The 13,749-nt window shown below is 44.2% G+C and overlaps 1 protein-coding gene and 1 long non-coding RNA gene across 4 annotated transcripts in view; one reads left to right on the top strand and one right to left on the bottom strand.

Annotated features, from left to right (window-relative positions):
* The window catches only part of glra3 (glycine receptor, alpha 3), a 75,949-nt gene that overhangs the window by 9,568 nt on the left and 52,632 nt on the right, over window positions 1-13,749 (top strand). The gene's annotated exons all lie outside the window — the stretch shown is intronic.
* Window positions 11,704-13,749, bottom strand: part of LOC116704563 (uncharacterized) — an 18,980-nt gene continuing 16,934 nt past the window's right edge. The window contains exon 4 of the long non-coding RNA XR_004335718.1: window positions 11,704-11,715. This is a non-coding gene — a long non-coding RNA (uncharacterized LOC116704563). The remainder of the gene's footprint in view (window positions 11,716-13,749) is intronic.

Raw genomic sequence — 13,749 nt, 5'->3', positions numbered from 1 at the left:
CACAAAAAGTAGAAAAAATAAATTATTAATCAATTTATTTGTCACGAAAAATCTGATAAAATACAATTCCGATGGAAGGTTATCATGGCGGTTTCTATAATTTGTGCATTCAAAAACAGGAATAATAATACATTTATAGGTGTGCAGTATGATGGGGGGTATCGGGTACCTTGTTCCCGACATCATCAAGGAGGAAAAGGCTGTTACCCGGGGGGTTTGTCCTTGCAGCGGGGAGGGGTGCAGCCTCAACCCTCTGCAGGGCCCTGTGGTCCTGTTCGGTGTGCTTCCAGTACCAGGCACTGATGTTCTGTTAGAAAGTTCTCGACGGTGCAGAAGTAGAAGGTTCCCAGTAGATAAGGGGACACCTGGAGGTTTCTCATGCGTCTGAGGTCACAGTCTCCGCCTTGCCTTTCCCCCCCCAGGAGTCAGTATGCAGCCCCCAGATCAGACCCGCGCTGATGTGGGCACCAAGGGACCTCAAGCTGTCCACCCTCTCCACTGAGGACCCGTTGACATTAAGGGGGGCGTAGTCCCTTCCCTGCTTCTTCCCAAGTCCACTATCAGTAGGCTGCACGCATAGTGATGTTCCCTCGTTGACCTAGAGCGGTCAATATTGTGATGTTCAAAACATGAGATCACAATTCTGTAATACGTCTACACACTGCATCATTGATGCTGATAGACTGCATCAATCGGAAATGTATGGGCGCTCTACAATGTCCCTGTTGGCAACACTCTTGGATTTTTTTCTTATTGTGTTTTTGTTCAAAAGACTTTAAGTTTCATATCATAAATTTGCATTTTCATACATTTTATTTATCAGAACTTTAATGTATTTTGATGTTCCTCTGTTCTGTTGTGACAAAACAAATCATTATCATATTTAGAACTCATAAATATCTACAAGTACCTAATGTTAGGGAAATCTGTTTATGTTTTGTTTTGCATTTTTTTTTTTTTATGATATTGGATTTCTCACCAATTATCTAAAAACTTTATCCCGACAAAACAGCGTTGCTATCTCTTTGTCCTCTCCCTTTTCCTCACAGCGGCAGTCATACGCTACTCTCCATCACCGCTCGCTCACCTTGCACGACCACACTGGCACTGACAACACTCACTTAGGGGATTGCTGTTAACCAGAGCAGGGTGATGCTTGTGCGTGTGTGTCTGGTTGTGCGCGTGTGTGTGTGTGTTGGAACAGTGCATGATAAATGTGAGCAGAGAGCACTTGTTACTGCTAAAGGAAACATGTGGCTGAGTGCCGTGCCACACTAAGTGAACATTTGGCTGAAGGCAGGAGTCGACCCGTTGCTGTCACTGCACTGGACTGCACAGCACTGTAATGCCGGAAGTACCCCAAGGGTAGCTGGGAAATGTAGTGTTTGTGATGTTGTTAATTTGGGTGATTCGTCTGAACAAGTCCCCCAGCTGCACATGGACTAGAAAGGGCTACATATTAACACAAAGTAGAGTTAAGTGTCTGCAGCTCTTAAATGGAAAAATCCACGTTGTCTCATGACCAAATATTAATCACCGCCCAAAGAAATATGTGGAACTACATTTGTTTTACTTGGTGTTAAGTGTTTGGAGTGATTGCCTTTGTTTCAGTTTGTTGTGCTTTTGGTAGACCTTTCCGTGTTTGTCTCTTCCTATCCACAACCGCCCCGTTGTTGTGGCCGGCGCGTGGTGTTTCACTTCCCTGTTGTTGTGTGCCACAGAGACCGCGGATCATGTCCCTGCACCCGGGGATCAAGTCCTGCGTGTGGCGGTCTGTCCCATTGTCGTTGCCGGCTCGTGGCATTTCATTTTCCCGGTGAGGCGTCTCCTAGAGCAGCCCAGTGTTGTGGCAGTTCGTCATATGGCCACGTTCAAAAACCGTGACCAGTATTTGTAATAAACGAGAAAATCGCGACATGTACTGTACACTAATTAACAAATCTAAATAACCTGAGCGTTTAACGAACTGGCGTGAGACTGGGTCGGTTTAGCTCTGTAGGAGAAGAGCTGCTGCTTCCTACCTGACTCTCTGCTCCTTGTCAGTAAAAGGTCCCATGGCATTTCACTTTATGAGGTTTATAAACATTTATGATATTTGTCCCCCAGCCTGCCTATGACCCCCCAGTGGCTAGAAAGGGTGATAGGTGTAAACCGAGTCCTGGGTATCCTGCTCCTGCCTTGAGAAAATGAAAGCTCAGATGGGCCCATTGGAATCTTGTTCCTTATGAGGTCATAAGGGGCAAGGTTACCTTCTTTCTCTGCTTTGCCCACCCGAGAATTGCCCCCCCCCCCCCACCATGAGAGAGAGAGATCCTGGACGACAGATTGGGACCACTAAGGTCTATATAAAAGAGATCCAGTCCATATTAGGGGACCACTAAGGTCTATATAAGAGACTTCAGATCTTATTAGGGACCACTAAGGTCTATATAAGAGACTTCAGATCCAGTATTAGGGACCACTAAGGTCTATATAAAGAGACTCGATACATATTAGGGACCACTAGGTCTATATAAAAGAGACTTCAGATACGTAGTAGGGACCACTAAGTCTATATAAAAGAGACTTCAGATACGTATTAGGGACCACTAGGTCTATATAAAAGAGACTTCGGATACAGTATATGGACCACTAAGGTATATAAAAGAGACTCAGAACGTATAGACCATAAGGTCTATAAAAAGATTCAGATACAGTATTAGGGACCACTAGGTCTATATAAAAAGACTTCAGATACAGTATTAGGGGACCACTAGGTCTATATAAAAGAACTTCAGATCAGTATTAGGGACCACTAAGGTCTATATAAAGAGACTTCAGATCAGTATTAGGGACCACTAAGGTCTATATAAAAGAGACTTCAGATACAGTATTAGGGGACCACTAATTCTATAAAGAGTTCAGATACACTTATTAGGGACCACTAGGTCTATATAAAAGACTTCAGATACATTATTGGGACCACTAGGTTCTATATAAAGAGACCTTCAGATACATATTAGGGACCACTAAGGTCTATTAAAGAGACGTTCAGATACAGTATAGGGACCACTAAGGCCTATCTAAAGAGACTTCAGATACAGTATTAGGGACCACTAAGGCCTATATAAAAGCATCTAAAGAGCATCATGTCATGGGAATAAGTAAATGGTCACATTACAGGATTGTTGAATGTGATTCCTTTTTCTTTGGGAGTTAGCACTCTTTAAAATGAGATATAAATCATGCATCTTCAAACCTCTCAAGGCCTCTCAGGGAAACTGGTCTTGTAGCTTGGCCTCTGTCTGGCTGGAGTCAGAGGGATCTTGTCAGGATCTGGATTTCCCACACTGTAAACCCTTATAAGTTCACAGAACATTAATTTATAACTAATTACACAAAAATATTTTAGTGATGTTTTTAAATGTTTTAACTTTACATAAAATAAAAATTACATTTACAGTTGCCTTAAATGAGTTCAATGATACCTTAAATATTGATATTCCTCAACTTATAATTAGGCAGTAATTCACTTAACATTTTAAATATTTTTCAACTCAAAATGTTGGAAATACACTCAAAATGTTCATTATTTTTCAACTCATAATGTGGGACATCCACTCAAAATGAATTCTGAACTGAAATACTGATGTCGGCCCGCTACACAACTATAATCAGCTAATAATCATAGAAAACATGAAAGTGACACCACGGTGACAACGTGCATTTGAAAAGGAACGACTCCAAAGAACTCAGTCAACACAAAGTGTCATAACTTAAAAGAAAAGGAAATTACTCCATCAAAAATGTGTTTTAAAGTTTTGATGGATCCATATTCTGATAGTGGTCACTGCTACAGAGGGTATGTTCAGGTACAGATTATGGTCAAAACTCACAAAGGACTCATGATAAAATTAAATAATAGTCTAAGTAGAATCTATTAGAATGAGGAGCCAATTAACACCTACTCTACCTCGAAGGCTGCAACTCACTTCTTTAAAATCATACATTGAAGTAAAGCCCTGGTTTCTCCTGTGCCGTACTTCAACTGGCAACATCAAGGTAATACACCACGGTAGGCATTGGGCAACAGAACCGTACACGTGTGTATTCAGCACAAAAACTTGGGCTGGGCATTACGTCAACGCTGTGATATTTATCTATTAACAATCTGAGGTAGAAGAGGAAAATGATTACATTTGTAAAGAGGGGAAAAAAACAACCTTGTAGAGAGGTAACTGAAACTCTGAGTCCGTCACCGTTGGAACATACTCTGTGAACATAACGTGCTCGCTAGCAGGTTCCCTTGAAGAGAAAAGCTCTCAGATGGGAACCATCCTCTTTGGTTGGTTGTTTTAATCGGTGTTCAGGTTAATCAATCACCTTCCAGCAGCCAGAAAAAGAGAAATCACTCACATTTGATTTGGCTTTCTTTATTTCCCCCAGAGAGCCATCAGTAGAACCTATTGGATTTTTCCAACAACGTCATTTCAAAGTCCGTGTTTCTAGTTTTCTAGCCGAACTGAGTGTAAGATTAAATGACTTCTAGTTCAGTCTGCAGACAGCAAGTGTGTGTGTGTGTGTGTGTGTCTGCTTCGCCATCAGCCTCTGGTCACCTAGCAACCTGACTCAGGCTCTGAGTCTACTGGCATTATGCTGGGCGAATCAGAGACCCAAAATCAGACCCACTGCAATTTTACATTTAAATAATTATTCTGATTAGAGCCCGACCGATATATTGGCGGGCAGATATTATCGGCCGATAATAGGCATTTCCCTAACTATCACTATCAGCATTTATAGTGGTCGAGATATATATATATATATATATATATATATATATATATATATATATATATATATGTGTGTGTGTGTGTGTGTGTATATATGTATGATCTTTTTTTATGACAAATGATTCTTTGTCATTATGGCAACACTAATCTTTTTTTTATTGTTTCTTTTTTCAAAGGACTATAAGTTTCAAATCTTAAGTTTGTATTTTCACACATTTTATTCATCAGAACTTTATTATATATGTTGATGTTCCTCTATTCTGTTGTGTTAGTAAAACAAATTATCATATTATGTTAGTGAGAACTCATAAATAACTAATGTTTGGGAAATCTGTTTTTTGTTTTTATGTCGGCCGATATATTTGAAAAATATATATATATATATTGGTCGATATATCGAATATTGGATTTTTCAAAATTTGTATTGGTATCGGCCTTAAAAATCCTTTCTCGGTCGGGCTCTAGTTCTGATTCTAGACCATGTATTTGCCATTTGTCTCCTCTTCCTGCACACTTCTCTATAGTTTCATTTGGCTTTGCATAGTTGGACTTCTGTTTTCACTTGAAGTATTAAAGTGTTTGCCGTTTTCGTCACCGGTTAGCTTGATCAGTGCCTGCGAGCTGCAGATTAGGCCCGCCTGTTCAGTATTGATAGCAGTTAGTTAGCTCTGTCATCTTGACCTTTAGTTTTCTCAGTCTCAGTTTGATCCATAGACACTCATTAAAGAGCATAGCATTATGATGTCTGATGTTGCCCCTGTGCTCTCCTCTTGTGGTGTATTTTAAGTGTACTAACACATCTTGTCACAGTTTGCAAAATAGACCACAAAGGTCAGCCTGCAGAGAGGGGGGTCATTGGGCTGCTGTGTTCTCTGGGTCTGGGTGCTCATGCAACCTGTTTCTGACGATAAATGCCTTTTTGATGAAGTGCTCCGACCATCGCATCTGAGCGGCTATGATGAAGTGGTGTTTTGGTGAAAGCAGTACACACACATGATGCATTATTAAAGCTGAACATCAGGACGAGGCCCAGTTCGGCTCTTCTTCCTGCCAGAGATTAAAAAATGAAGAGACGTCATCAGGACAGAACAGATGTTGTTCTAGTTGGTCTTCTTCTACATCTCTTCAACACAATAACATGTTCACATCCACAAGGCTTGGAATTGGAATTTGGTGTTTGGAGAACCTGCCTGACAAGAAAAGCAGCTCAGCATTGCTAAATAATTTGTAAACGTGTTGAGACGGACACGCCGAGACTGACACTGTTGGCTTGGAGAGCAGAGGTACAGCAGTTCAAAACAGTGAAAATATCATGAGCAAAACATCGCTAGTACTTTTCCTCTGTAGAATGTTTCTATAGAATACTACCTCATAGGTTTGGAATGGTTTTCAGTTCAGCTCAGTTTGTGATATAGAGGGGTATTTTTATCATCAACCGGCTACCTTAAAACAGTTCGGGCTAAGAACCTGAGGAACACTAAGCCTACTTCTTCATTGCCAAAGCTTTATTAATAGGAAAGGTTTTCTAATTAGTGCAAACACAAAATGCTGCTTTTATTTTTATATCAAAATGACCATATCAGAAAGTCAGGGTTTGTACGGTCATGAAAAACCTTAAAGTCATGGAAATTGAAAATAATGTCCAGGTGTGGAGAAGTTTTGAAAAATAAATAAATACAGAAAGTTTTGGAAAAGGCATGGAGTTTTCCTTCACAACTTCCTGTATTATAGTGTGTGGTTAAGTTTAGATTAGAGCCCGACCGATAAAGAATTTTGAAGCCTGATACGATACAAATATTTGCTTAGTTAAAAATCTGATATTTTGATAGAGCGTCCTCTGGGGAAAGAAATGCAACCTCATCACTAAAGGGACATTGTAGAGCGTCCTCTGGTGGACAGACTATGCAACGCCATCATAAAGGGACGTTGTAGAGCGTCCTCTGGTGGACACAGACTATGCAACCCATCACTAACAGGGAGTTGTTAGAGCGTCCTCTGGTGGACAGACTATGCAACGCATCACTAAACGGGAGTTGTAGAGCCCTCTGGTGGAAGACTAGCAACGCCATCACTAACAGGGACGTTGTAGAGCGTCCTCTGGGGACAGACATGCACCATCACTAAAGGGACATTGTAGAGCGTCCTTTGGTGGACAGACTATGCAACGCCATCACTAATAGGGCATTGTAGAGCGTCCTCTGGTGACAGATATGCAACGCCATCATAACAGGGACGTTGTAGGCTGTCCCTGGGGACAGAATATGCAACGCCATCCTAACAGGGACGTGTAGAGCGTCCTCTGGTGGACAGCATATGAACGCCATCATAACAGGGACGTTGTAGAGCGTCCTTGGTGGAAGACATGCAACGCCATCACAATAGGGACTGAGAGCGTCCTCTGGTGGACAGACTATGCAACGCCATCATAACAGGGACGTTGTAGAGCGTCCTCTGGTGGACAGACTATGCAAGCATCACTAACAGGGAGTTGTAGAGCGTCCTCTGGGACAGACTATGCAACGCCCATCACTAACAGGGACGTTGTAGAGCGTCCTCTGGTGGACAGACAATGCAACGCCATCACTAAAGGGACATTGTAGAGCGTCCTTGGTGGACAGACTATGCAACGCCATCACTAAAGGGACAGTTAGAGCGTCTCTGGTGGACAGACTATGCAACGCCATCATAACAGGGACGTTGTAGAGCGTCCTCTGGTGGACAGACAATGCACGCCATCACTAATAGGGACATTGGAGAGCGTCCTCTGGTGGACAGACTAGCAAAGCCATCACTAACAGGGACGTGTAGAGCTCCTGGTGGACAGACTATGTAACGCCATCACTAACAGGGACGTTGTAGAGCGTCCTCTGTGGACAGACTATGCAACACCATCTACTAACGGGACGTTGTAGAGCGTCATCGGTGGACAGATACGCAAACGCCATCACTAACAGGGACGTTGTAGAGCGTCCTCTGGTGGGACAGACTATGTAACGCCATCACTAACAGGGACGTGTAGAGCGTCCTCTGGGGACAGATATGCAACCCATCACTACAGGGACGTTGTGTAGCGGTCTCTGGTGGACAGACTATGCAACACCATCACTACAGGGACGTTGTAGAGCGTCCTCTGGGGGACAGACTATTGCAAGCCATCACTAACAGGGACTTGTAGAGCTCCTTTGGTGGACAGACATATTAACGCCATCACTAACAGGGACTTTGTAGAGCGTCCTTGGTGGACAGACTATGCAAAGCCATCACTAACAGGGACGTTGTAGAGGTCCTCTGGTGGACAGATATGTAACGCCATCACTAACAGGGACGTGTAGAGCGTCCTCTGGTGGACAGACAATGCAACGCCACACTAATAGGGACATTGTAGAGCGTCCTCTGGTGGACAGCTATGCAACGCCATCATACAGGGACGTTGTAGAGCGTCCTTGGTGGACAGACTATGCAATGCCATCACTAACAGGGATGTTGTAGAGCGTCTCTGGTGGACAGACTAGCAACGCCATCACTAACAGGACGTTGTAGAGCGTCCTCTGGTGGACAGACATATGCAAGCCATCATAACAGGGACGTTGTAGAGCGTCCTCTGGTGGACAAACTATGCACACCATCACTAACAGGGACGTTGTAGAGCGTCCTCTGGTGGGACAGACTATGCAACGCCATCACTAACAGGGATGTTGTAGAGCGTCCTCTGGTGGAAAGACCTGCAACGCCATCATAACAGGGACGTTGTAGAGCTCCTCTGGTGGACAGCAATGCAACCCATCACTAATAGGGCTTAGTAGAGCGTCCTCTGGTGGACAGACTATGCAACGCCATCATAAATAGGGACATTGTAGAGCGTCCTCTGGTGGACAGACTATGCAACGCCATCATAACAGGGACGTTGTAGAGCGTCCTCTGGTGGACAGACTATGCAACGCCATCACTAACAGGGAAGTTGTAGAGCGTCCTCGGTGGACGAAGACTATGTAAAGCCATCACTAAACAGGGACAGTTGTAGAGCGTCCTCTGGTGGACAGACAATGCACGCCATCACTAATAGGGACTGTAGAGTGCGCTCTGGTGGACAGACTATGCAACGCCATCATAAAGGGACGTTGTAGAGCGTCCTCTGGTGGACAGACTATGCAATGCCATCACTAACAGGGATGTTGTAGAGCGTCCTCTGGTGGACGACTATGCAACGCCACACTAATAAGGGACGTGTAGAGCGTCCTCTGGTGGACAGACAATGCAACCCCATCACTAACAGGGACGTGTAGAGCGTCCTTTGGTGGACAGACTATGCAACACCATCACTAACAGGACGTTGTGAGAGCGTCCTCTGGGGACAGACTATGCAAGCCATCACTAACAGGGACGTGTTGTAGAGCATCTCTGGGGGACAGACTAGTAACGCATCAAACAGGGACGTTGTAGAGGTCCTCGGTGGACAGACTATGCAACGCCATCATAACAGGGACGTTGTAGAGCGTCCTTGGTGGACAGACTATGTAACGCCCATCACTAACAGGGACGTGTAGAGCGTCATCTGGTGGACAGACAATAGCAACGCCATCACTAATAGGGACATTGTAGAGCGTCTCTGGTGGACAGACTATGCAACGCCATCATAACACGGGACGTTGTAGAGGCGTCCTCTGGTGGACAACTATGCAATGCCATCACTAAAGGGATGTGTAGAGCGTCCTCTGGTGGACAGACTATGCAACGCCATCACTAACAGGGACGTTTGTAGAGCGTCCTCTGGTGGAAGACAATGCAACGCCATCACTAATAGGGACATTGTGAAGCGTCTTGGTGGACAGACTATGCAAGCCATCACTAATAGGGGACATTGGAGAGCGTCCTTGGTGGACAGACTATGCCAGCATCATAACAGGGACGTTGTAGAGCGTCTCTGGTGGACAGGACTATGCACACGCCATCACTAACAGGGCGTTGTAGAGCGTCCTGGTGGACAGAAATGCAACGCCATCACTAATAGGGACATTGGAGAGCGTCCTCGGTGGACAGACTATGCAACGCCCTCATAACAGGGACGTTGTAGAGCATCCTCTGGTGGACAGACTATGTAAGCCCATCACAACAGGGACGTTGTAGAGGTCCTTGGTGGACAGACTAGAAACACCATCACTAACAGGGACGGTTGTAGAGCGTCATCTGGTGGACAGACTATGCAACGCCTCACTAACAGGGACGTGTAGAGCGTCTCTGGGGACAGACTATGTAACGCCATCACTAACAGGACGTTGTAGAGGTCCTCTGGTGGACAGACTATGCAACACACATCACTAACAGGGACGTTGTAGAGCGTCATCTGGTGGAAGACTATGCAACACCATCACTAACAGGGACGTTGTAGAGCGTCCTCTGGGGGACAGACTAGCAACGCCATCACTAACAGGGACGTGTAGAGCATCCTTGGTGGACAGACTATGAACGCCTCATCACTAACAGGGACGTTGTAGAGAGTCCTCTGGTGGACAGACTATGTAACGCCATCCTACATAGGGGACATTGTAGATCGTCTGCTGTGGACAGACTATGCAACGCCATCATAACGGGACGTTGTAGAGCGTCCTCTGGTGACAGACAATGCAACACCCATCACTAACAGGGACGTGTAGAGCGTCCTTGGGGACAGACAATAACAACACCATCACTAACAGGGACGTTGTAGAGCGTCCTCTGGTGGACAGACTATGCAACGCCATCACTAACAGGGATGTTGTAGAGCGTCCTCTGGTGGACAGACTATGTAACGCCATCACTAATAGGGACATTGTAGAGCGTCTTCTGGTGGGACAGACTATGCAATGCCATCATAAAGGGACGTTGTAGAGGTCCTTGGTGGACAGACATGCAACACCATCACTAACAGGGACGTTGTAGAGCGTCCTCTGGTGGACAGACAATACAACACATCACTAACAGGGACGTTGTAGAGCGTCCTCGGTGGACAGACTATGCAACGCCATCACTAACAGGGATTGTAGAGCGTCCTCTGGTGGACAGACTATGCAACGCCACCCTAACAGGGAGGTGTGAGCGTCCTCCGTTTTTTTTTAACGTCAGCCCCTGCCCCCCAAAACGTCTGTGCACATCAGTGGTGGGCGTTCACCCTAAGTAGTCCAACCAGATTTCAGCTCTCCTGCATGCTAGAGAGCGAGTGTCACATAACGGCGGGGATAAGGTCTCTCGGTGTGGCCAGATGCAAAAGGCCCCTTGTCTCTTCATGTCGGCTTCATGGCTTTGTTTTATTGCATAATCAGAGAGCTAGTTATAAATAATTCCGTCAGCACTTCAAACCAAAGCTCTCCCAGACAGGGTTAGGCTTTTTGGCATCATAGCTACAGGCTGCAGGGGGGCAGCTGGACCTACCCACCCCCACCCTGGATGTCACCGAGGTGCCCTTCTCGGTATCTTTTCCACACTGTATAATAAAATGTTTTATCTAATTCATTTGTTTTAACCCTTGTGTTGTCTTCCCGTCAACCATGAAAAAAAAGTTATTGTATTTTCTGACATTTTTGTCACTTTTTCAATGTAGTGGGTCCTTTTTTGATGTTTTTTCCAAAGTTATTTGATATTTCTAACATTTTCAGCTTATTTCAAAGACCCATTCTTTGTGATTAAAAAAAAACTAAAAATTAGTCAAATTTGACCCGAGGACAACATGAGGGTTAAAGGTTCACATATTATTTGGCAGAAAATAGACACGTGGGAAAGTATCAAATATTAATTCAATATAATATATATGGTATCAAATCAAAACTAGAGTTATCTCAAGACACGTTACAAAGAGTGGGTCTAGACCACACTCTATAATCTACAAAGTAATTCCCCCAACTTAGTGGCGAGGAAAGACTGTGTTTTAGGACGAAACCTTGGACAGAGCCAGGCTCTTGGTGGGTGGAGTCTGGCGGTGCTGGTTGGGGGTGTGATGCACAGTTATAGTCACATTTGTTTCACAGGAAGCCAATGAAGAGACGCTAATGCAGGAGAATTTCTTTGCTTTAGTTTTTGTCAGCACAGCGCTGCAGCGTCAGGGCTCCAAACCAACTTTTTGCCTTGGTTGCACTGGTGCGCCTAACTTTTTTATTTATTTAGGTGCACCCAAATTTTTCCCCGCGTCGTCGTTAACATCACAATTTAGTGTAGGTAAATACTTTTTATTTAAAGCACAATTATACTGCATATAAAATTATTTAAATGAAAAACTATTGAAAGTGCTTCACTAAGCTGCAAACTAAAAAGTAAAATAGAAAGTGCTACTATTTAAAAGCGTGTCCCTGAACTTAGACCTAACAATTTATGGCTCAAAGTCTTATAGCGGGTCCCCCCCCCGCTTGCTGTCACATGCCCCTCACGTGGCCAACACCTGTCATTTGGCTTTCTTCCTTTGGCCTTGGCTAAACCTGTTTGCCACACTCCCTAGCATCAAAGCCTCCAAACTCCTCCGCTTGTTTTCAACATCAATAAGAGACAGATTAAAAGGTAAAGGGCGCCCGGATAGCACGGTTGGTAGACATACTGTATAGAGGTTTAGTCCTCCACGCAGCGGGCCCGGGTTAGATACCAACCTGCGGCCCTATCCTGCATGTCATTCTCTCTCCCTCTCTCCTTTTGTCTTCAGCTTTCCTATCAAAATAAATGCAGAAAATGAAAAAAGAATGAAAACAGACCAGGGAGGAGTGTGATGGACTGAAGCGTAGGCTACTATTTTCAGAGGGACGTCTGACTCATTATGAATGGGTCCAACACGGGTCGAGTGGCGGGTCAGCAGCGTTACACACATGAAAGGTCTGTGTCGTCACTGCGCTGCGTTTTTATGAACTATGATATTCCGGCCATGAGTCAGATCTCAGGCCCAGGTCCAGCAGGCTCCGTCTCACACGCTGTTACTAAAACTCACTGATGTCAGAATGCAGAAAGTAAACGTGGGAGTAACAATTACTCGTAGTATATTCAAGTATTGACGCCTCACGCTCGTTTCGTCTCTCCATATCCTCCACGTTATCATGAAGATTAAATCCAGCAGTGTTATTTGGGCTTGTGCTGAGTGATAATTGCTCCATAAACACTGTGCGATGGCATCAAATACCCTAGCATGAGATAACGGCAGAACAGTGTGAATAACCAAATATCTGTCTTTTAATACTGTGCATACATCATCAAATGTCAAAGTCTGGAAATACAGCTGTTACACTCTCGCCCAGGCGTTCCACTCAATGTCCTGTTGTCAGTCTGAACTTTAATACTGTTGGGGACAAAACCCGCCCCGGCTGTCTCATCATTACCTGTAGCTCTGCTATATGTCCCAGCTGTCCCCTGTGTAGTCAGGTTTCCCTACACTGCAAGAACAGGCCCACATTCTAATTCAATTTGCAACAATTAGGAGTTTTTTTTAGCTTTTTCTCTGCCAGTCGTCATGATTCGGCGTCACGAAAGAACAACTGACAGGTTGATTAGCATACTTATGCTTTGCATTGACTATTTATGGTAAAAAATGGGCGGGATAAGAGGCTGGAGGATGTACCCTCACTTGTGGGTAATCTGTGATTTATAAAGGCAACATTGCTCACAGATAACAGGTGCAGTTTTATAAATCAGAATTTATTTTTATTTATTTATTATTTTTGGCATACACCATTTTTTTGCTTCTGTGAGGGCATCATTGTGGTGCTTAACTTGCGTGCTTCACATCCACAGTTCAGAAGCTTGACCCTATTCAGTGTGAAAGCCTTGGCACGAATGAAATCTAATGCTCACCCAGAAACCACCGGTGAATTTAGGATTACTGATTTAGTAAAGTTGATAGCAGATCTACAAAGTAAAGGAATATATTTAATAATATATTCAGCTCTCCCCTTTTTAAATGGCCTCTGTGTGTGAGAGAGACAGTAGTTCTAGATTAAAATCTCATCCATTATCAATAAGGGTTGGCTGTTAA

The sequence above is a fragment of the Etheostoma spectabile genome, chromosome 2, assembly GCF_008692095.1.
Source record: "Etheostoma spectabile isolate EspeVRDwgs_2016 chromosome 2, UIUC_Espe_1.0, whole genome shotgun sequence".
In the NCBI taxonomy this organism is placed as follows: domain Eukaryota; kingdom Metazoa; phylum Chordata; class Actinopteri; order Perciformes; family Percidae; genus Etheostoma; species Etheostoma spectabile.
Note: the sequence above shows the minus strand (reverse complement) of the source record. Positions and strands in the feature narration are given on the sequence as shown.